General features: G+C 34.6%; 1 long non-coding RNA gene across 1 annotated transcript; it reads right to left on the bottom strand.

Annotated features, from left to right (window-relative positions):
* Positions 1-8,545: 8,545 nt before the first annotated feature.
* LOC117319614 lies at positions 8,546-21,554 on the bottom strand. The gene is made up of 5 exons (XR_004530782.1): positions 21,355-21,554; positions 12,695-12,847; positions 11,923-12,000; positions 10,358-10,450; positions 8,546-9,489 (listed from the first exon to the last, which is right to left on the bottom strand). It is a non-coding gene; the product is annotated as an uncharacterized LOC117319614 (long non-coding RNA).
* Between the last annotated feature and the right edge of the window lie 812 nt (positions 21,555-22,366).

Raw genomic sequence — 22,366 nt, 5'->3', positions numbered from 1 at the left:
ATCAACAAACGGTCATACATTGGTAGGCAAATGTTGTTTAATAGTCATATCTAGACGTTTTCAGTGAAAACATTGGGATATGGTCATGCACGGGCGATTTCAGGTGAAAATTTATGAATATTGTCATATGAAGACGATATTATATGAAAACATCAACAAACAGTCATACATTGGTAGGCAAATGTTGTTTAATAGTCATATCTAGACGTTTTCAGTGAAAACATTTGGATATGGTCATGCACGTGCGATTTCAGGTGAACATTTAAGAATATTGTAATATGAAGACGATATTATATGAAAACATCAAAAAACGATCATACATGTACATTGGTTGGCAAATATTGTCATATCTAGACGTTTTCAGTGAAAACTTTGGGATATACTCGTACACGTGCGATTTCAGGTGAAAATTTAAGAATATTGTCATATGAAGACGATATTATATGAAAACATCAACAAACGGTCATACATTGGTAGGCAAATGTTGTTTAATAGTCATATCTAGACGTTTTCAGTGAAAACATTGGGATATGATCATGCACGTGCGATTTCAGGTGAAAATTTAAGAATATTGTCATATGAAGGCGATATTATATGAAAACATCAACAAACGGTCATACATTGGTAGGCAAATGTTGTTTAATAGTCATATCTAGACGTTTTCAGTGAAAACATTGGGATATGGTCATGCACGGGCGATTTCAGGTGAAAATTTATGAATATTGTCATATGAAGACGATATTATATGAAAACATCAAAAAACGATCATACATGTACATTGGTTGGCAAATATTGTCATATCTAGACGTTTTCAGTGAAAACTTTGGGATATACTCGTACACGTGCGATTTCAGGTGAAAATTTAAGAATATTGTCATATGAAGACGATATTATATGAAAACATCAACAAACGGTCATACATTGGTAGGCAAATGTTGTTTAATAGTCATATCTAGACGTTTTCAGTGAAAACATTGGGATATGATCATGCACGTGCGATTTCAGGTGAAAATTTAAGAATATTGTCATATGAAGACGATATCATATGAAAACATCAACAAACAGTCATACATTGGTAGGCAAATGTTGTTTAATAGTCATATCTAGACGTTTTCAGTGAAAACATTGGGATATGGTCATGCACGGGCGATTTCAGGTGAAAATTTATGAATATTGTCATATGAAGACGATATTATATGAAAACATCAAAAAACGATCATACATGTACATTGGTTGGCAAATATTGTCATATCTAGACGTTTTCAGTGAAAACTTTGGGATATACTCGTACACGTGCGATTTCAGGTGAAAATTTAAGAATATTGTCACATGAAGGCGATCTTACATGAAAACATCAACAAACAGTCATACATTGGTAGGAAAATGTGGGTAAACAGTCATATCTAGACGTTTTCAGTGAAAACTTTGGGATATACTGATACACGGGCAATTTCAGGTGAGAATGTAAGGATATTGTCATATGACGACGGTCTCATGTGGAAAACAATAAAAAAAAAACCGGCCAGATATTGGAAGGAAAATGTTGTTTAACAGTCATATCTCGACGTTTTCAGTGACAACAATGGGTCATATACGGGTGATTTTAAGTGAAAACATTGGATTTGGTCGTAAATGGACAGGCATTTTAGTGGGAAGCACTGAAAAGTTAATATAGATGAATGAGGGTGTTTTTAAGTTAATTAAATCATGTGAACAATATGGCAACCAGACGGATATGTCAATATACGGATGCTTAAGTTGTGAAAACAGAGATGTTGAAACTTAAAGAAAATGTCCAGTTCACTTTTGGTTATCTACAGTTTAAGACCAGAACAAATCTCTGACATAGTCCCTCTTTCTTTTTAAACCATAGGGTTATTACCCATTCGTACGTACAAATCTGCATAGTATTTCTGTGATTTGTTGAACTACTAAGTAATAATGCATAAACAGAACATCTGTGAAACCGCGTGGTAAAGTTTATACAATTTTCCTGTTAAATTTCGAGACCAGTAGTCGCATGTGAAAAGATTTCGAAACGCTGTATGTTGCAGTAGCAATTTTTAAAAGTGTTTATCTAATCCTTTGTACACTATGCACAATATACCGTAAAACACATATACGAATCACAAACAAGAGATCAGAGGATCTGTGTCGCTCACTTGAAGTTATATTTCAAATACACTTAAAATGTACTTTTGAACTTCATCTCCCAATAATGGTTCAAAATACAGGTGGACAAAATCCCATCATTCTTGAAAAAGAAAAAGGATTTAAGTTATATAAACATATATACCATGCTCACACAAATGACGAAGGAAGACAACTTTATGACTCGTGCCCTGACCGGACCTCGAACTCACGATCTACGGCACCGAATCGCCTAGCCAGAAATACCCGCAGCTTATACCACTGCGACACATCAGCGTTAAAAAAGAACAAATCAATGGCGCAGTGATGATCGGCCCGATATTCTGACATGATCATTGTGAAAGTCCTCTATTAGATGATATGAATACCTGGATGACCTACACTGTAACACGTACTATGTTATATCAAATCATTAGCACAATGTATCATATATTTTGTATCTAATAAAACAAATATTTCATCAAAGCCAACATTATCTGAGAGGTTTATTAGAGGCCTCACCTTAATGCGTTTTATATCAGCACTTAGTAAAACAACATACCCTACTATTTATAAGATTATTCCTGTGAAATACCGAATCTTTTTATCAAAGCTTCGTCATTCTGCACACAATTAAGCTATTGAAACTGGTAGATACAGTAATACAACGAGAAAACAAAGAATCTGTATGGGTTGTAATTTAGATGTGGAAGACAAATATTTTATTTAGAGATGCAGGACTTATAATCTGAGAGTAAAATACATAAAACCATCTGTATACAAACTTATACAGTTATTAAGTGTTGATAATATTTGTGATTTTAGTAAACTCGGTAGATATATATTTGAGGCCAATAAGGCACGAGTGACGTAAACTATGTACATTTGTATATCGACATAATATAAGTAAATTTATTTGATGATGACGATGAAGGTGAATTGAATAGAGAATGAGATATGGGTGTATGTGAAGTCTGTGTTTATGAGCTACCTGTCTCTTTGTATATAAGTATCTGTCATGTATGTACTGTATATATTTGTACTGATAAACAGTAAGCTGTGTTGGTGATCAGAAGATATACAGTGTAGATTTGAATTTGCTGTCGTAGTTGTATTGCGATGAATATACATATATATTTCCCTTATTGAGCCCCCTTTCTCTCCCTCCAAGAATACACCTTTCGATTTCATTTCCTGGTAATGCTTCAGGCCAAATTTCATCAAAATCTATTCAGACCTTCAGGACTTTAAAGGCTTTACCTTATTGGGCCCCGCCCCTCTGCCTCCAGGGGGATCAGTCGCACCATTTATGCAGAATGTGTTCCCCCTCCCGTATGGATGTTTCTGATTTTCAAATTTGGTAATCCATTCAGTACTTTAGGACAATGTCTATAATTATAGATAGTGCATGCACAAATTTCTTTGTAGACCAAACCTCAAAGTGTAGGTCACTGACATCTATTTAGATACACGCACCATGCCTCAAATCAGTGAAACATGCTATAACATTCTAATGACAAGCAGTGTTGGATATAGTGTGGAAAAGATGATATGCAGCAGGATGTACAAAGAAACTGTTTGTTGTTTGTAATACAACACTAAAGAGTCGCAGGAAAACAGTGGGAGACTAGTAACAGCATAATAAAAACCATAACATACTTCATAATTTTTATTGAACAAGAGATCCCAGAGGGATCTTGGCGCCCACCATTGAATGATCTTCATAGGTTCCATGTCAAATTGATCTTTTCTCTACTTTTCCCTTCATTTTACTAATCTGTGCAAATTGAGACATCCATCCAGTACTTTTCAAACAAGGGAATCCTAGCTATATAAGAAATCTGAGATTGAATGATAATGGCTGTTTGTTTGCCAGGTTGTTTTCAGGACAGACTGGTCCAAAAATGCAATACAAGGGACCAAGGGGAACCTACTTATGAAATTTGAGAAAGATCCATTCAGTACTTTGAGAAATAACAAACTTCAATTGTCAAAATTCAAGATGGCGGTCTGTCGGCCATATTGTTTTCCAATTGATCTCAAAATACAATAAGCATAATGAGGCACCAAGGGGAACCTCAAAATGAAATTTGAGAAAGATCCCTTCAGTATTTTCTCAGAAATAGCGATAACAAACTTCAATTGTCAAAATCCAAGATGGCTGCCTGTCGGTCATGTTATTTTCAGATTGGTCTCAAAATGCAATATGCATAACTAGGCACCAAGGGAAACTTACATATGAAGTTTCAGAAAGATCCATTAAGTACTTTCTCAGAAATAGTGATAACAAACTTCAATTGTCAAAATCCAAGATGGCTGCCTGTCAGCCATGTTGTTTTCAGATTGGTCTCAAAACGCAATATGCATAACTAGGCACCAAGGGAAACCTACATATGAAATTTCAGAAAGATCCATTAAGTACTTTCTCAGAAATAGCGATAACAAACTTCAATTGTCAAAATCCAAGATGGCTGCCTGTCGGCCATGTTGTTTTCAGATTGGTCTCAAAACGCAATATGCATAACTAGGCACCAAGGAAACCTACATATGAAATTTCAGAAAGATCCATTCAGTACTTTCTCAGAAATAGCGATAACAAAACTTCAATTGTCAAAACCTCGAACTCACGATCTACGGCACCCAATCGCCAAGCCAGAAATACCCGCAGCTTATACCACTGCGCCACATCATCGTTAAAAAAGAATGTTTCAATGGCTGGATGATCTACACTGTAACACGTACTATGCTATATCAAATTATTAGCAAAATGTATAATATATTTTGTATCTGATAAAACAAATATGTCATCAAAGCCAACAATACCTGAGAGGTTTATTAGCGGCCTCACCTAAATGTGTTTTATATCAGCGCTTAGTAAACCAACATACCTTACAATACTATTTTACAAATTTTATTCCTGTGAAATACCGAATCTTTTTATCAAAACTTCGTCATTCTGCACACAATTAAGCTATTGAAACATGTAGATACAGTAATACAAGGAGAGAACAAAGACTTTGTATGGGCTGCAATTTAGATGTAGAAGACAATTATATTATATAGAGATGCAGGACTTATAATCTGAGAGTAAAATACATAAAACCATATTAATGGCGAACTCCATCCGTATACAAACTTATACAGTTATTAAGTGTTGATTATATTTGTGATCTTTGTAAACTCGCTAGATATATATTTGAGGCTAATAAGGCACGAGTGACGTAAAACATGTATATCGACATGATATAAGTACATGTAAATTTATTTGATGATGACGATGAAGGTGAATTGAATAGAGAATGAGATACGGGTGTATGTGAAGTCTGTGTTTATGAGCTACCTGTCTCTTTGTATATAATTATCTGTCATGTATGTACTGTATATATTTGTACTGATAAACAGTAAGCTGTGTTGGTGATCAGAAGATATACAGTGTAGATTTGAATTTGCTGTCGTAGTTGTATTGCGATGAATATACATATATATTTCCCTTATTGAGCCCCCTTTCTCTCCCTCCAAGAATACACCTTTCGATTTCATTTCCTGGTAATGCTCCAGGCCAAATTTCATCAAAATCTATTCAGACCTTCAGGACTTTAAAGGCTTTACCTTATTGGGCCCCGCCCCTCTGCCTCCAGGGGGATCAGTCGCACCATTTATGAAGAATCTGTTCCCCCTCCCGTATGGATGTTTCTGATTTTCAAATTTGGTAATCCATTCAGTACTTTAGGACAATGTGTATAATTATAGATAGTGCATGCACAAATTTCTTTGTAGACCAAACCTCAAAGTGTAGGTCACTGACATCTATTTAGATACACGCACCATGCCTCAAATCAGTGAAACATGCTATAACATTCTAATGACAAGCAGTGTTGGATATAGTGTGGAAAAGATGATATGCAGCAGGATGTACAAAGAAACTGTTTGTTGTTTGTAATACAACACTAAAGAGTCGCAGGAAAACAGTGGGAGACTAGTAACAGCATAATAAAAACCATAACATACTTCATAATTTTTATTGAATAAAAAATACACATCATTGAAACAAGAAACCTCATCAATAAATACATGGAACAAACCTGCATTTAACAGTAATGTAACAAACTCTGTCATGACATTAATGTAACAAACTCTGACATGACATTAATGTAACAAACTCTGACATGACATTAATGTAACAAACTCTGACATGACATTAATGTAACAAACTCTGACATGACATTAATGTAACAAATTCTTACATAATATAAATGTAACAAACTCTGACATGACATTAAAGTTACAAACTCTGTCATGACATTAATGTAACAAATTCTTACATAATATAAATGTAACAAACTCTGACATGACATTAAAGTTACAAACTCTGTCATGACATTAAAGTTACAAACTCTGCCATGACATTGATGCAACAAACTCTGTCATGACAGTAATGTTACAAACTCTGACATGACATTAATGTAACAAATTCTTACATAATATAAATGTAACAAACTCTGTCATGACATTGATGCAACAAACTCTGACATGACATTAATGTAACAAATTCTGACATGACAGTAAATAACAAACTCTGTCATGACATTGATGCAACAAACTCTGACATGACATTAATGTAACAAATTCTGACATGACAGTAAATAACAAACTCTGTCATGACATTAATGTATCCAACTCTGTCATGACATTAATATGATAAACTCTGATATGACATTAATGTAACAAACTCTGTCATGACATTAATGTAACAAACTCTGACATGACAGTAAAAAATAAACTCTGATATGACATTAATGTAACAAATTCTGACATAATATTAATGTAACAAACTCTGACATGACAGTAAAAAATAAACTCTGATATGACATTAATGTAACAAATTCTGACATAATATTAATGTAACAAACTCTGACATGACAGTAAAAAATAAACTCTGATATGACATTAATGTAACAAATTCTGACATAATATTAATGTAACAAACTCTGACATGACAGTAAAAAATAAACTCTGATATGACATTAATGTAACAAATTCTGACATAATATTAATGTAACAAACTCTGACATGACAATAGTGTTACAAACTCTGGCATGACAGTAAATAACAAACTCTGTCATGATTATTTGTTAAACCAAATTTTAATTGACATCATTCATAAATAGTTTAAAGATCTCTCATATCTTCAAAAATGCAAAATATGTCTAACTCCACAGGGACACTAATGTCAAATATCAGTACCATAGTACAATCATAAAGTGATATGTGCCTTTTAACCAAAACACCACCAACTTATTTTTTTTGTCTAATTTCAAAATATATCAAAATGCAGGTTTTTCCCTCCAAAAATTCTGTTTGTTTAACTCTGGGAGATGATAATCTAACCCACTGGGAGCCTAAAGTCAAATATCAGTACCATAGTACAATTATAAAGAGATGTATTAATGCCTTTCAATACTTGCACACTGAGCTTAAAGTTGGAAAACCAATGCCGACATTGGGGTGACAACATTAGCTCTCCTTCTAATTGAAGAGACAAGCTACAAAGGAAGTACCTGGTACTCTCTTTCATACATGTCCCTGATAAATGTAACTAAATGTCTTCATTAAGAATAGACACAGCACAATGACTTTAGGTCATCCTGACCCTTTTGGTCAGATGACCTAAAATTTGGGAGCATAAAGAAAAAAAAAGCATACTGAGTATTGCTAAAGTAATACATGTTCCCTACCGGCCCCCTCTAAAAATAGTAACAGTGACCTTGACCAAAATCCCTAAACTCTACTCATACTGAAATTACATACCATCTTTCTGCAATATACCTCGAAATAAGGCTAAGAAAAGTGTAGAAAACTGAGTGGATGGACTGACAGAAGGATGGTTTCACTTGTAGGGGACTAATAAAAGGACCAAACATTCCTTTATAGTAATTAGAAGCAGATCACTATGCAACATTATAACAAACCCTTTCTGGTAACAAAAACAAAAATTTACAATGGTTTCAATAAAGGAAAAACCAACATATTTTAACAAGAAATTTGTACCTAGTATTCAGATTTTGGTTAATTGAAATTGAAATTTATGTTGATGGAACACATTATGCGAATGCGAAACAGTGATTTCTAAAAGATTTTCTGATTCAATTTCAATTTATATATCCTCGTATGTATACAGCCATTTGTATGCAATCCATCTTATCACCCAGAGTATTTAAACAAGGTAGCAATAAAACAAAGGTCAACAAAAGATTCGTTCATTTTCATGTTAAATGCCATCTGAATGTAAGACCATGGGGAACTTCTATATGAAACATGAGAAAGATCTATTTAGTACTTTCTGAGAAATAGTGGTAACAAACATGAATTTTACAAATCCAAAATGGCCACTTGTTGGCCATGTTATTTTTCTTTCTGATGGGTCCTATAATTGAACAAGCATATTAAGGGACCAAGGCGAACCTACATAAGTAATTTGAGTAAGATGCATTCATCATTTTCTTAGGGAAAGATGCATTCATCATTTTCTAAGAAATAGCGGAAACAAACTTCAATAGCCAAAATTTAACATAGCTCCTGGTTGCCATTACTGATTGTAATCTGTCACATAATGGAAAATGCACAACTAAGGACCATGGGAAAGCTACATATAAAATACAAGAGCCTGTATCGCTCATCTTTATATTTCATTAATCAAGGCAAAATACTTTGTCATATTGCAATCATTTTTCTACCTTTTATGCTGCATTTTCCAACTTGGTTTAATTGGAAATGGACCAAATCCTGTCATTCTTCAAAAAGGAGGAATTTAAGAGGTTTGTTAGCATTTCATTTTTTTTTGCAACATTTCCCCTGTTAGGCCCCCTCTCTGGACCCAACAGAGCCACGCCTTCCATTTATACAACAATAGGTCTCCTTTGCCCAATAATTCCCCAGACAGAATTTCATCAAAATTAATTCATTTGTTCAGGACTTGTAGCTATTTAAAAGAAATGTTAACAGATGACGGACCCTGCTACATGGCATAGCCTCACTGGCCCTTTTGACCAGGTGAGCTAATAAAAATAATCCCTTTAGTGCTCTCTAAGAAATAGCAATAACAAGAATTGTTTAAGAATGGTCAACAGATGAAAGGTGATTTGAATAGATGGTGGGCTACAAAGAAAGAATCAATGATTATTTCTTCTGTTACATATACATAAGAATGTATCAATAATGAAGATCTTAGTCTTGGTGTCTAATGTTGTCTGTAGTGGAACTTCCTATATATTTCAATACCAGCCACATGGTCACCAGCAATATCTCTCTGGCACAAAAGGTTATAGGGCTTTCATGCATTCTGTCATATGTCAAGGCATCCTGAAAAAAACAAAACAAAAAAAACACCACATATCATTTCATGGCATAAAATACTTATTTTCATGCATGATCCAATTCATATCAATGACAGAAATTATTTGCAGAAGGCTTTATTTACCAAGCTTGGCTGGTATGACAAGAATTTAAAAATTATTGGATTTATTAAAATACTGCCACATACAATTAGACACATACAATTTGAAAACAATACCCATGATCCTGATCTTTGGAAGAAATGGAAACATTGGAAAAAGGTATCCATTTGATATAAAAAAAAATCTTGTTGAAACATACATTCCCCTACACCCCTTTATCTAATTCAGACAAATCATATGTGTTTGGAATCATAAACTTTTATTTCAATCGGATGACATATTGAGCTTGAGAAAATCAGGGCATAGTAAGAATCTAACAGTCCTATGACAGTTTCATATTTAATGTTGAATTTGGAATGTAACCATTATCAAAGATGTACAAGCCCCTGCAAAGGCATGCATCCTCTTGTCCTGATGAGTATATTTTGCTGACAGATGAGTTATTTTGAATATCAACTAGTCCTCAAACAAATAGATTTTAAAAATTTGATTGTGAACTTATGAACTATTAGACATGAATATGGTATACACGCATATCCATTATTTAAGACATCAGTAATTGCTAGTTTTGATTGTAATTCACTTCATCTGACCGAACATAAAGCATTTATCATATAAAACTCAATACCTAAGTATGGGTGTGGCCTCTGACGGTTATCACCACTCGTGTAGCATATCCATTATTTAAAACATCAGTAATGGCTAGCTATATTGTTGGGTTTTTTTTCTTCTGGATATGGCATGGTGAATATACTACATGTATGTGAACTTACATTGGTTTGAAACATTTGTAGCACATTTAAATGTCTCATGCCAGATCTTCCTCTCTTTTTACCAACAACCTTTTCTGCAGGCTGAAGCTGCGACTGAAAAAATAAACTTGAGAGTATTAGGCAATTGGTAAGAAACAAATGATTTTGAACAAATAATGTTATGTTTAAAAATACCTGAAAATACTTCAATTATGCTTTATTTAACAAATATTTGCATATGTTTTCAGTTTTTGTTTTATTTATATCAAATACACTTTATACATAGTATTCTACAAGTACATGACTTGCATACATTCAATACAATTAATCGATTTGTATTGAATAGTCTAAAGAGCTTCCATGATGGAGCGAAAGTGCTTATTTGTATCTGTGTTGGTTTATTGCTATTTTCAATACATACACACACACTCTCACACACACACACACTCACACACATTCTTAAGGTTTATCTTTACACATACAGTATATGTAACAATGCATACAAGTATGGTTTTAATGTTTCAAGACCAACTGGTCTCATTGTCAAGCTCAAGCACAAACTCATATATGCATTGTTTAATGTATACCGTTTTTGTGAAGATAAACCTTATACATATACAAATATAGCACACAGTGATGACGTCACAAATAAACCCTTTCATTACACCTGAAGAGCTGCTCTCAAAGCATGTGAAAGCGCTTGTGATTTCTTGTTTGTGTTTATCATTATTATTACTATGTATATCCATCACAAGGGCATTATTTACTTTTAATTATATATATATATTATATACGTATCATATACACTATGTGTTGGTGATCCGAAGATATAGATTTGAATTTCCTGTCGTAGTTGTACTGAGAGAAATATATATAATATATGTACAATTTGTATCCATGTATGTAAATGCATTGCGATCCAGGTATTCATATCATTTTATAGACAACTTCAAAAATGATCATGTCAAGGTATCGGGCTGACCATCACTGTGCCATTGAAACTTTATTTTTTAAGAACGCCGATGTGGCGCAGCGGTATAAGCTGCAGGTATTTCTGGCTAGGCGATTGGGTGCCGTAGATCGTGAGTTCGAGGCCTGGTCAGGGTATATATATATATGACTTGTATACATGATTGACAGAATGGCAGAATATCATTATTTTTCATTATTATATTATCTAGAGAAAATCATGTTTATAACAAATCTCCAGGTATTAAATACATGTTATACAAATTTTAGAAAAATATTGTGTATGATTTAAGAGAAAAAAGATAAATGGAAGACAACTAAGGAAACACTAGGTTTCATCACAAATCTGTAGTTTTTGTCTAAGAAAAGTTTGAATAGTTCACTAATATTTTTTCCTATTATCAGGTATTTCTTACGTTAGTGAAAAAAGCCGTGTTATTCCAGGCCTGGAACTAAAGGTGTCTTTGGAATAACTCCAAAGATCTTTATATACTACTGATCTTGAAGATCTTCTAAAAAATGTTTCTCCTATAAACACATTTGTTTTTCTTACAACTAGCCCTCCACCTCTGGGTGGCAGGTTAAAATCTCATGTGGGGCAGTTGCCAGGTACTGACCGTAGGCCGGTGGTTTTTCTCCGGGTACTTCGGCTTTCCTCCACCTCCCAATCCTGGCACATCCTTATATGACCTGGGCTGTTAATGGAACGTAAAACAAAATCAAGACCTAGATTTGTATGGCATGTGTCGTTGATTTGACCTAGATTTGTATGGCAGGTGTCATTGATTTGACCTAAGTTTGTATGGCATGTATCATTGATTTGACCTAGATTTGTATGGCAGGTATCATTGATTTGACCTAGGTTTGTATGGCATGTATCATTGATTTGACCTATATTTGTATGGCAGGTGTCATTGATAAAGCAGGAAAACCTTACTTGTGCATAGCAACTGATCTTTTTTCGAAGTTACATTTGCAAATTTTTGCTTAACCTTGTTCATTCATTTTTGAAATATGGTTTTGTTTTTATTTAATAATAAAATATATATCATGTTTGAGGATTATGCATCACTGCCATCAAAGATTTTGATTTTGAATGTGACCCAGAGATTGAGGATAAGTGATAAAATGAGGGACAACTTAACTACTTGGCCACTGTGACCCAGAGATTGAGGATAAGTGATAAAATGAGGGACAACTTAACTACGTACTTGGCCACTGTGACCCAGAGATTCAAGGCTAGAGGTAGAATGTCATACACTAAAAAAGACGTAATAATGTAGGCCACTGTGGTACCTTACATTTGTACTGACTAGATTGCTGAATTATTTATTGAATTATTCATATGTTCATTTATAAGTTCATTATGAAAGAAAAATAGCTCATTACCTGAACATCATCTTTAAAAAGCCGTTCTTTTGATGCATCAGGGAGCTGGAATTTCTGATGGTCCTCCTATAGGCATAGATATGTGACCAATGTCACTAACCTCAGAACTCTCTTGATTACAGGAGCCTTTACAGTTGTCATCATTAAAGTTGACTGAAATAAAAAAAAAAAACATTTAAAGTTATACTGCTATACACAAAACTACACATGAATATACCCATATAACATATGAACATGCAAGTATTCAACCTAAAAAGATCTCAGGGTGCTGAATGAGGAAAATTCAATGGATGCTTGCAGGTGGGGTATTACTCCTATGGGACTCATTCTCAAGTGTCTAAAAGTTTTTCGGGTAGTCACCATATTGGAAGTGCCTGTGTGATATGTCATTTGGAACAAGTCATTTTCCTGATCATTACCAGTAGACTGTACATGTTTTACTAAGTAACACAAGAATAGACTTTAAATACAGACTTTTGCTAGTAGATATATATATATATATCTCATTAGTCAATCTCTACACGAATCCTGAGAAGTCACAGGAGAGGGGCATTTATAGGGACATGGGCACTTATTGAGCCTAATATGGTACGCTTTAGTGTATCCAGCTAGGATCAAGCACTTAACATAGACTTGTCTGCCCCTCTACAGAAGACACTACCACTAGGCCATTAATATTGTGTCACACTTTTTAATTTACATTTAAAACCTGTCACAGTATAGACCTAGTAAATTGTAATTTCCAATGGAAATTTTTGATAAACATCCACATATATTTATATACTGTGGTACTGATAACTAATTATTGCAGCACCAACAGAAAATGGCTGGTGTAATACATGTTGAATCATGTTAATTATTTTGGTAGAAAACAATCTGCAGAGTGAGGGTATTTACTTCCGCACACTTTCTGCAATCATTTTAAACGTTTTCTATCATATATCAATTTCAACTCAAGAAAGACAATTTTACATTGTACAAATGTTTGGTGACACACAACTGTGTAACCAGATAATGCACACATGTATAAATGTTCATGGACCCTGTTTTTTATTTCTGTATTTAAAGACGATTGGGAACTTAATTAATTTCACACACCCATCTAACTTTCTTAAATTTGTTAGTAAAAAAACACTAAAACATCTGATACAAAAGCAACATCCTAAACTAATTTTGACCAGGTGAGCTAAAAATATTTATATTAATATACTAGCTATATAGCCAAATTGACCCCTTTTGGCCCGCCCCTGTCCCAAGGGGGGTCAGTCCAATTATCTGTACACCATATGAATGCTTCCAGCAAAATTGGGTTACAGTAAACCTCCTGTGAGTTCAAATAAAAACAAATATTGTCGCTCCTGTTCAAAAAATGGAACTAAATATAAGTTCAAACTATCAAAGTCAACATCGTCAAAATAACGAAAGTTTGAATCATCATGGCAGACTGTCCAGCTAACTGGGTACACACAGTTAATGTAGCTTGAACGATACGAGATTATTTCTTAACATACTTTGCCAGTGACCAGAATTTATATAATTCTAGAATTGCTTACATACAACTGATAACTAAATCCACTGCCCCCAAGTCACTGCAGCGATCAGGTGCTGCCATTGTGAAGGCCTGATAACAGTACATGTTTATTTATATTGGCGGAAGAGCAGGTATGCAGAGTGTAAACTGTGTATTGATCTATTAAGTCAATGAAAGATATTATCTTGTTGAGAGTTTTCCGAGATTGTGGTGTGTATGCAATTTAAATATTACATCATGAATTTTTATTAAAAATCATATAGCACATTTAAAAAAAAATATATAAAGCATAAATCAATGTTTTTCTTCTGAATTGATATGTGTAAATATAATTTGTCTTCATATTAAACCTATGTACACTTTTATCATATTTAGTCTTATATAGGCAAATATAATACAACTTATGTTTTTTTTTTAGAATGTGACATTTCGATGACTACAGTACACTGTCACCTTTATCAGACTTATGACCAACCTGAAGCGTACTAATTAACACTTATATTTAGTGCTGGATTGGTATACCATACTTCAAAAAAAAAATGCTGTTATATCGCTGTATATGCATATCGTTTTGACTTGTCCTTTTATGCTTATTTCTTAAATCTGAATACATAAGATAACTTCTGTACTTTAAATAACGTTTCCATGCATACAAAAAATCGGGTCATTTAGACGCACCGGAAATGCGTTTTTGTAACCCAGATTATGAAAGTGAAAGCAGTTATAGGCGCCGGTGACGGACAACAGACCTGCATTTATGTCTGGAAAAACAAAATCGAAAGTCAGTGGCTGCACTGCAATCAAGTCCCTGAACAAAACAAGGCAATATGCCTACTTTAAGTTTGTAATGCACAAGCTTAATTAAATAACATTTACTTAAATATAAAATTGGATTGTAAACATTTATCGAATTGATATCAAATGTGAAAGGAAAGTTTTCTTCAATATTTTAATAATACCAATTATTTATATACATACAATGTATAAGTATTAAGCTAGCATATACCTTTCTGGTAAATCAAAGAACAACAAATTACAAATCACAGCTTATTGTTGATATTAACATTGGATCTATTCATATAGACGGAATTATCTGAATTTGAAATAATTGTCTGTAAAAAAATTATGTCTTTGTTGAATAAAAAAGTAATAATTCTAAAAAGTTTAACAATCTAAATTATAATGTTTCATTATTCTAATCTATTAAAAGACTTAAAAAAACACAAAATAGAAAGGAAGCAATTTTGTTTACAAGATATTGAAAGACATTATACACTTTCAACAAAAATTAACAGACACTCCTCTATTTGCAATACTGGTATCATGTATCATTTTAGTGTATCGCAATATATATTGTATCATTTTGACCTTTCCAATACCCAGGAACACTATTTTTGAATTTTGTGTCAATAGGATCATGATAGAGACGAAACATCCTTCAGAGTAGACCGAGTCTATTACCATCTCATACACTATACACAAGACAGTGTTAGTACGCTTCACAATGGTCATTAGTCTGATGAAGGTGACAGTGTAGTCATCGAAATGTCACAATCTTTAATATCATATTGGTTGTGTTATACTGTTATATAACTTCCATCATACTATTTTATATAGTATTGTTCTAATTAATCAATTTAATCGATGATTAATTGTTTTACCCCTGACTATGACGAATCAATTTAAATGGTTTGACTAAAACATGAAAATTTTCAAAATTTATAACTGGCTTCAACAACTAATAACTATAAGTGAACAATATCACTGGAAATATAGTAATTCCCAACACTAATCATGTAATTACTTGCCACTAATTAAGACCTCTATGGGTAACTATAACATTCTGTGGATTGTAATTTACCTCGACACTCATTGTATAATAACACGCTGCGCTTATCAATGGTCTTGTCACAATGGGGGTTTTGTTATACATAAATGATCTTTTCTCTCTGTCTAGGGCTGTTACAGGCGATATCGATATTTCTCTTTCCTATTCTATCAATATCTTAAATATTACTGAAGTTCAAGGTCCAATGAATGACTGATGTACTTTATAGCCCTACCAAAACTGAGGACCTAATTATCTTATATAGCTACAGTATGCAACTTCCATTTGTTCCGTCTTTCACATTTTACAATACCCCCATCCAAATCACTAACCAGCATAAACACTTAATACTTATCCTTATCAATGATTGTAAATAGAACATTCATGTAGAAAACATAGTAAATTAAGTAACTAAATATATATATATATAGCTACCCTTCGTAAACCAAAAAACTTATTTTAAATAGAAATTCACTAGAAAAAATGTATCTTACTTTTATACAACGTCTACTTGAATATGCATGGGAAGTATGGGACAACTGTGGTACAAAAAATTCATTGTTATCAGAAAAAAATAAATTTAGAAGCTGCAAGAATAGTAACAGGGCTACACATATCTACAAAAACAGATTTCTTATATGAAGAAATCAACGTATATTGCCAATGTAGTTCCTTATATTTCGCGAAATGCACATTTTAAAAAAAAAACTTTTTTATTCTTCTACTTCAAAATTTTGGAACAACTTGAATAACAATATTAGAAACTTGCCTTCTCAAAGATCCTTCAAGTCTAATGTAAACAAATGGCAGTAAATAATATATGTAACAATTATTATATAAAGCATTTATTAGCTATATAGTCCTAGAAAACTTAATATTCTTCACAGCCAAGTAAGAAATTGATCAAGTTCACTTAATTATGATCTTTTTAGCACTAATCTTGTAGATTCTGTCTATTGTCAATGTGGGCATCCCTGTGAAGACTGCTATCACTTTTTCCTAATTTGTCCCTTGTATGTCAGCTAAGAAGAACACTCTCAGCTGATTTCTTATGGTACGGTCCTATAAACATAGATCTTCTTTGTAAGGATGACATTTCTCCAGCTGACAATATAAAAATTGTCAAAGTTGCACAACATTTCCTTGAAAGGTCATGTATATAAGTTAGTCGAATCTTCATGATCAGGAAGATTTGACTAACTTAGTAACTATCATTCTTAACCCCCCACTCCCACCTTCTCTCATCAAAGAATAATACTTCTGATAAGTCAATTATTAATTATGACATTGTCTTTTCCTCACATACTTTAGAATATTTATATATGCCATCAAGTGATTACTCTATATTTATGTCATTGTGTCATTATTACGGGAGAAGTAATTTATTAGTCAGTAATACTTACTGACTAATCCTTTAGTCATTTTATGTCAGTAATTATAACCAATAAATAAAGATGGTACGTCTGGGTGTGATCATAGTAAACAGTGGCTCACCTCACAATACACAAAATTCACAAATGACATTGGTATACATGGGATGTGATCATTTACTACGTTTATGTTATACATAGTTGGAGCCTGAAGCTCTGTTTTGGTGTCGGTTCACAGAATGTTTAGACAGTCAAGGTACTGAATTAATGGTAAAATATGTGGCATGAATAGATGGTTTGTTTGTAAAATTATTTGGATTTTATCGATCAATGAGCATGCAATAACTGTAGTCCATTACCACAAAGTTTAAATTTCTGTAGATGCGATATGTTGTTAATTTTTTCAGGGGGCGATCTTTCAATACAATATTAAGCGATACAAATTCTCAAGCTTTAATCGGTTCTTAGGCAAAGTTCGAACTATCCGAAATGTGGGTCTAAATAAATTGACTGAGTTTGAATAATTACAAGCTAAACAATGATTGTTTTTCTAGAAAAAAATGTGTGTTTGAACTAACCAGAGGTTTACCTTAATCCCAATCAGCAGTTATGAAGAAGTAATTTGTTGACGGACTGGTGGCCTAACAACAGAAGCCACGATATGACATAACATGTGAACACCTTGGTCCTTTGATTCAGACCAGGTGAGCTAATAATGTAACAGAGCGCATGATTAATCAAATCAAAACACTGCTTCCACTAGGGATCGAACCTGGAACCTCTAGCTTACTAGCTGATCCAGCTAAAGAGAAGATCTCTCTATATCTCTAGCCGAGCGGTATATTGCGATTGGTATTTACCAGGGTTACATATTCCCCATCCAGGAAAGAACTTAACCTTGAGTTTCCAAGGGTAACAGCGATGCTTTTGGAGCAAGGCCGAGTATAGAGTCCCGATATTTGTGTCAATGTAACAGAGCGCATGATTAGGGATTGATTACGCTCAACTGATTGAGCTAAAAAGAAGATGTCTCTAGCACAGCGATATACTGTGGCTAGTATTTACCAGGTTTACAATGATATATAATTATAAGCTCTCTATTGAGTCCATTGTAACAGCTGTCACGGTTTAACGCAGACACAGGAAGAAACTTTGGTAGCTTGGGGCCTGTCCCTTCTGATCTAGTCGGTTGTTTCATAGGGTTGGAGCGTTTGCGACACTAATCTAAGGGGAGCAGGCCTATATGTATATAAAGACATACATGTACACTTGAAGAAACGTTTTATAGTCTGTAATGATAAGTTGCAACCTCCACCTCCCATAACATAAATTATAAACATGAGTCACTCGTCATCCTTTTCATGATCAGACGTTAACGCTACCAGCCAAAAAAATCTGTGGTAGTCTTAACATTACTTAAGTACCTATTCTCCCTGGTTTACGATGGTATTTTGTTCATACTAACAAGAGGCCCAGAGGGCCTGTATCGCTCACCTGGTTTCATGATATATGAAACAAGAACTATGCTAAGTATATTTGCCACTGGTATTGCTATGTCAATATATCATAGGCATTTCATATGGTTAAATGAACATTGTTTTTATTGTAATTCTAAAAATGTCAATTTAGCCAAATTGATCCCTTTTGGCCCCCCGGGGTCAGCCCCACCAATTGTACAATTTTGAATCTCTACCTCAAGGGGATGCTACCAGGCGAATATGAGCGACATATATTTATCCATTGCTTAGTTTCAGAGAAGAAGTTGTTTATATCAATTTAGGAAAATTGACCCCTTCTGGCCCGCCCCTCAGTCCTCAGGGGGGTCAGCCCTATCATTTGTACAATTTTGAAATCCCTACCCCAAGGGGATATTACCAGTCAAATATGCGAGATATCCATTGCTTAGTTTCAGAGGAGAAGTCGTTTATATCAATCTAGCCAAACTGGCCCTTTTTGGCCTCGCCCCTAAGACACCCAGGGGGTTAGCCCCACCATTTGTACAATTTTGAATTCCTACCCCAAGTACCGTATTTGACCTAATAAGGGCGCCTGCCCTAATAAGGGCGCCCCTACCTTTTTTCAAGGAAATAAATCTTTGACTGAGTGTCAAAATGGTGTTCAAAAGTAATAATTGATGTGAAATATTTTGCTACTTTATGTGTTCAATTTTCCTCAGCAAATTAAGTAACTGGAACACATGTTTTCGCTACATTTTGTGTATTCCTACAGGCTACAGATGACATGTCAGTGCAAAGAGCACCCAAAACTAAACACACATACAAATAATAACTTACCATCTTTATTTGAAGATAAAGTAAGGACTTCATTCTTGTTGATAAATAACTTTTGTTCAGAACAGAAAGCTAGTAAAAGACATTGTAAATCAATTATGAGGTCAAAGAAAACGATGTCTGATATGATCTGGGAAATCACCTGTTTCTATAAATAGAACACAAAAGAGTTCCATTTGAACATCAATGGTGGACCACACGTTCTCTGGTCTAAAGATCAGCTGGCATGGTTTACAAGTTTACAGGAGTATTCAAGTGATGTTTAAGCTTAATATATGATAATGAATAGATATCTTCATCTGGAATATTTTGATGACTGAATATTTTACCGTTTCCACAACCTTGGGTATTCTGCTATAAGGTATAGTCTGTTTCATAAAACTTCAGAATAACTAATCTTAATAAGGGCGCCCCCACTGTCAATTACCCGCGCCCTGCGCCCTTATTAGGTCAAATACGGTAGGTGCTACAAGGCAAATACGCGAGATATCCATTGCTTAGTTTCAGAGGAGAAGTTGTTTATACCAATTTAGCCAAATTGACCCTGTTTGGCCCCGCCCCTCAGCACCCCGGGGGGTCAGCCCCACCACTTATACAATTTGCCCACTCAATGGTGATGCTACCAGGCAAATATGAGCGATATCCATTGCTCAGTCTCAGAGAAGAAGTCGTTTATATCAATAGAGCCCAATTGACCACATTTGGCCCCGCCCCTCAGGCCCCTGGGGGGGGGGGGGGGTCAGCCCCATCATTTGTATAATTTTGAATCACCACCACATAGTGATGCTACCAGGCAAATATGAGCCATATCCAATGCTCTGTTTCAGAGAAGAAGTCGTTTATATCAATATAGCCCGATTGACCTCATTTGGCCCCGCCCCAGAGGGTCAGCCCCATCATTTGTACAATTTTGAATCCCCACCCCATAGTGATGCTACCAAGCAAATATGAGCGATATCCATTGCTCTGTTTCAGAGAAGAAGTCGTTTATATCAAAATAGCTAAATTGACCCCTTTTGGCCCCGCCCCAGAGGCCCCCAGGGGATCAGCCCCATCATTTGTACAATTTTGAGTCCCCTACCCATAGGGATGCTTCTGACCAAATTTGGTTAAATTCCAATCAGCGGTTATGAAGAAGAAGTCAAATAAGTCAATTGTTGACGGACGGACGGACGGAGGGACGGACGACGGACGCCACGGTATGGCATAAGCTCACCTTGGTCCTTTGGACTAAGTTCAAGTTCAAGTTCATTTATTACTTTAAGTCTTACGACTCATCAGTGTAAACATATGATATACATGATATTTACATATATACAAAATGTTAAATTGGCCACAGGAGAATGAACAAAGCAATAATATAATATAATAGTAACATCAATCAATACTATTATTACAATATATATATATATATATCATGCTTGTGATCGGCACTTATTTGCCAGGTGAGCTAACAAGAAACAACGGTACAGGTAAATGTAAAATAGTGTTGCATTATGATTAGGGCAAACAGTCGCTATTCCATGTGACAGAAATCATCCGTCCGTCTTCTAGAGCTAAGATATCGCAGCTATGTGAAAATAAGAAGAAGAAAAATCCATCGATATTTGTTGGTTTTTATTTAAATAGCAAAGACTTACCTTCAATGTTGTGGTCATTCTTCTGCACACCTGCAGCTGTTGTCGGCATGTCGCTTCAGTGATCAGCATCATTCGGATGTTTGCATCCTACGGGATCGCGGGAAATTTACCATCACACAGCTATATATATAAAGCGGCGCCTCATTGGCTAAACGAGCTATGACGTTATTTTACCTTATGTGGCGTTTGCACCAGAATTCCAACCCGTCTACTGTACATTTAGACCAACATATGTAAATTTGAAGCATTTTGGTAATTTTGACACTTTCCATATTTTGCCAAAATTGCTCGATGCTTGCTGACATCCACTCTTAAGTATCAGACGACTATTGACTAATTTGTGTGTAATCAACCCAGTTCTTGTGATCACTGCTTAATACGTAAATGTACATGTGTATGTAGTTAATAACATGCATCTTTCAATGAGTCGTCGTTTCACGTAACGGTGTTACAAAGCCGATATCCGTGTTTACCCAATACAAGTGTTAATGATGTTAATTACCGATCATAAATTTATTACATGTATTTGAGATTGATTAATTATCGTATCACGTACTGTATGTTTGTGCATAAATTCTGTAACATTTAGGTCGTAGAGAAAAAGCAATGTACCGTTATAAAAACAAAAGCTACACATTGTAACACAGGTAAACACCCGGGGCTATGACCTGGCAGCGGTCGCTATGACTACGCACAGTGTCAAGCGATAGTCTGTACTATGGGCGGCCGTTTTAGGATAAAATACAGAAACTACTTAAGTGCAAAAAAAAGCCAAATGGCCATTATGTTATTTTGACACTTAAGTGCAAAAGATCTGCACTTAAGTGTCAAAAAAATTATTTGCACTTAAGTGCAAAAAATATGAAGCTGTTTCCAACAAGAAATTCACCTACCGAAGTAAATTTTTCGACTGGTCCGAAATGAAGCACAACGATTGGTCGACCAATGGGCGAAGTTCTATCAATTTCGTATCGACCAATCAAATCATGCATACTGTCGCAGTGTGCCCTAG

Source organism: Pecten maximus, unplaced genomic scaffold (genome assembly GCF_902652985.1).
Source record: "Pecten maximus unplaced genomic scaffold, xPecMax1.1, whole genome shotgun sequence".
Lineage (NCBI taxonomy): Eukaryota > Metazoa > Mollusca > Bivalvia > Pectinida > Pectinidae > Pecten > Pecten maximus.
The sequence above is the reverse complement of the archived record's forward strand: the minus strand, read 5'-3'. Positions and strand labels throughout refer to the sequence as shown.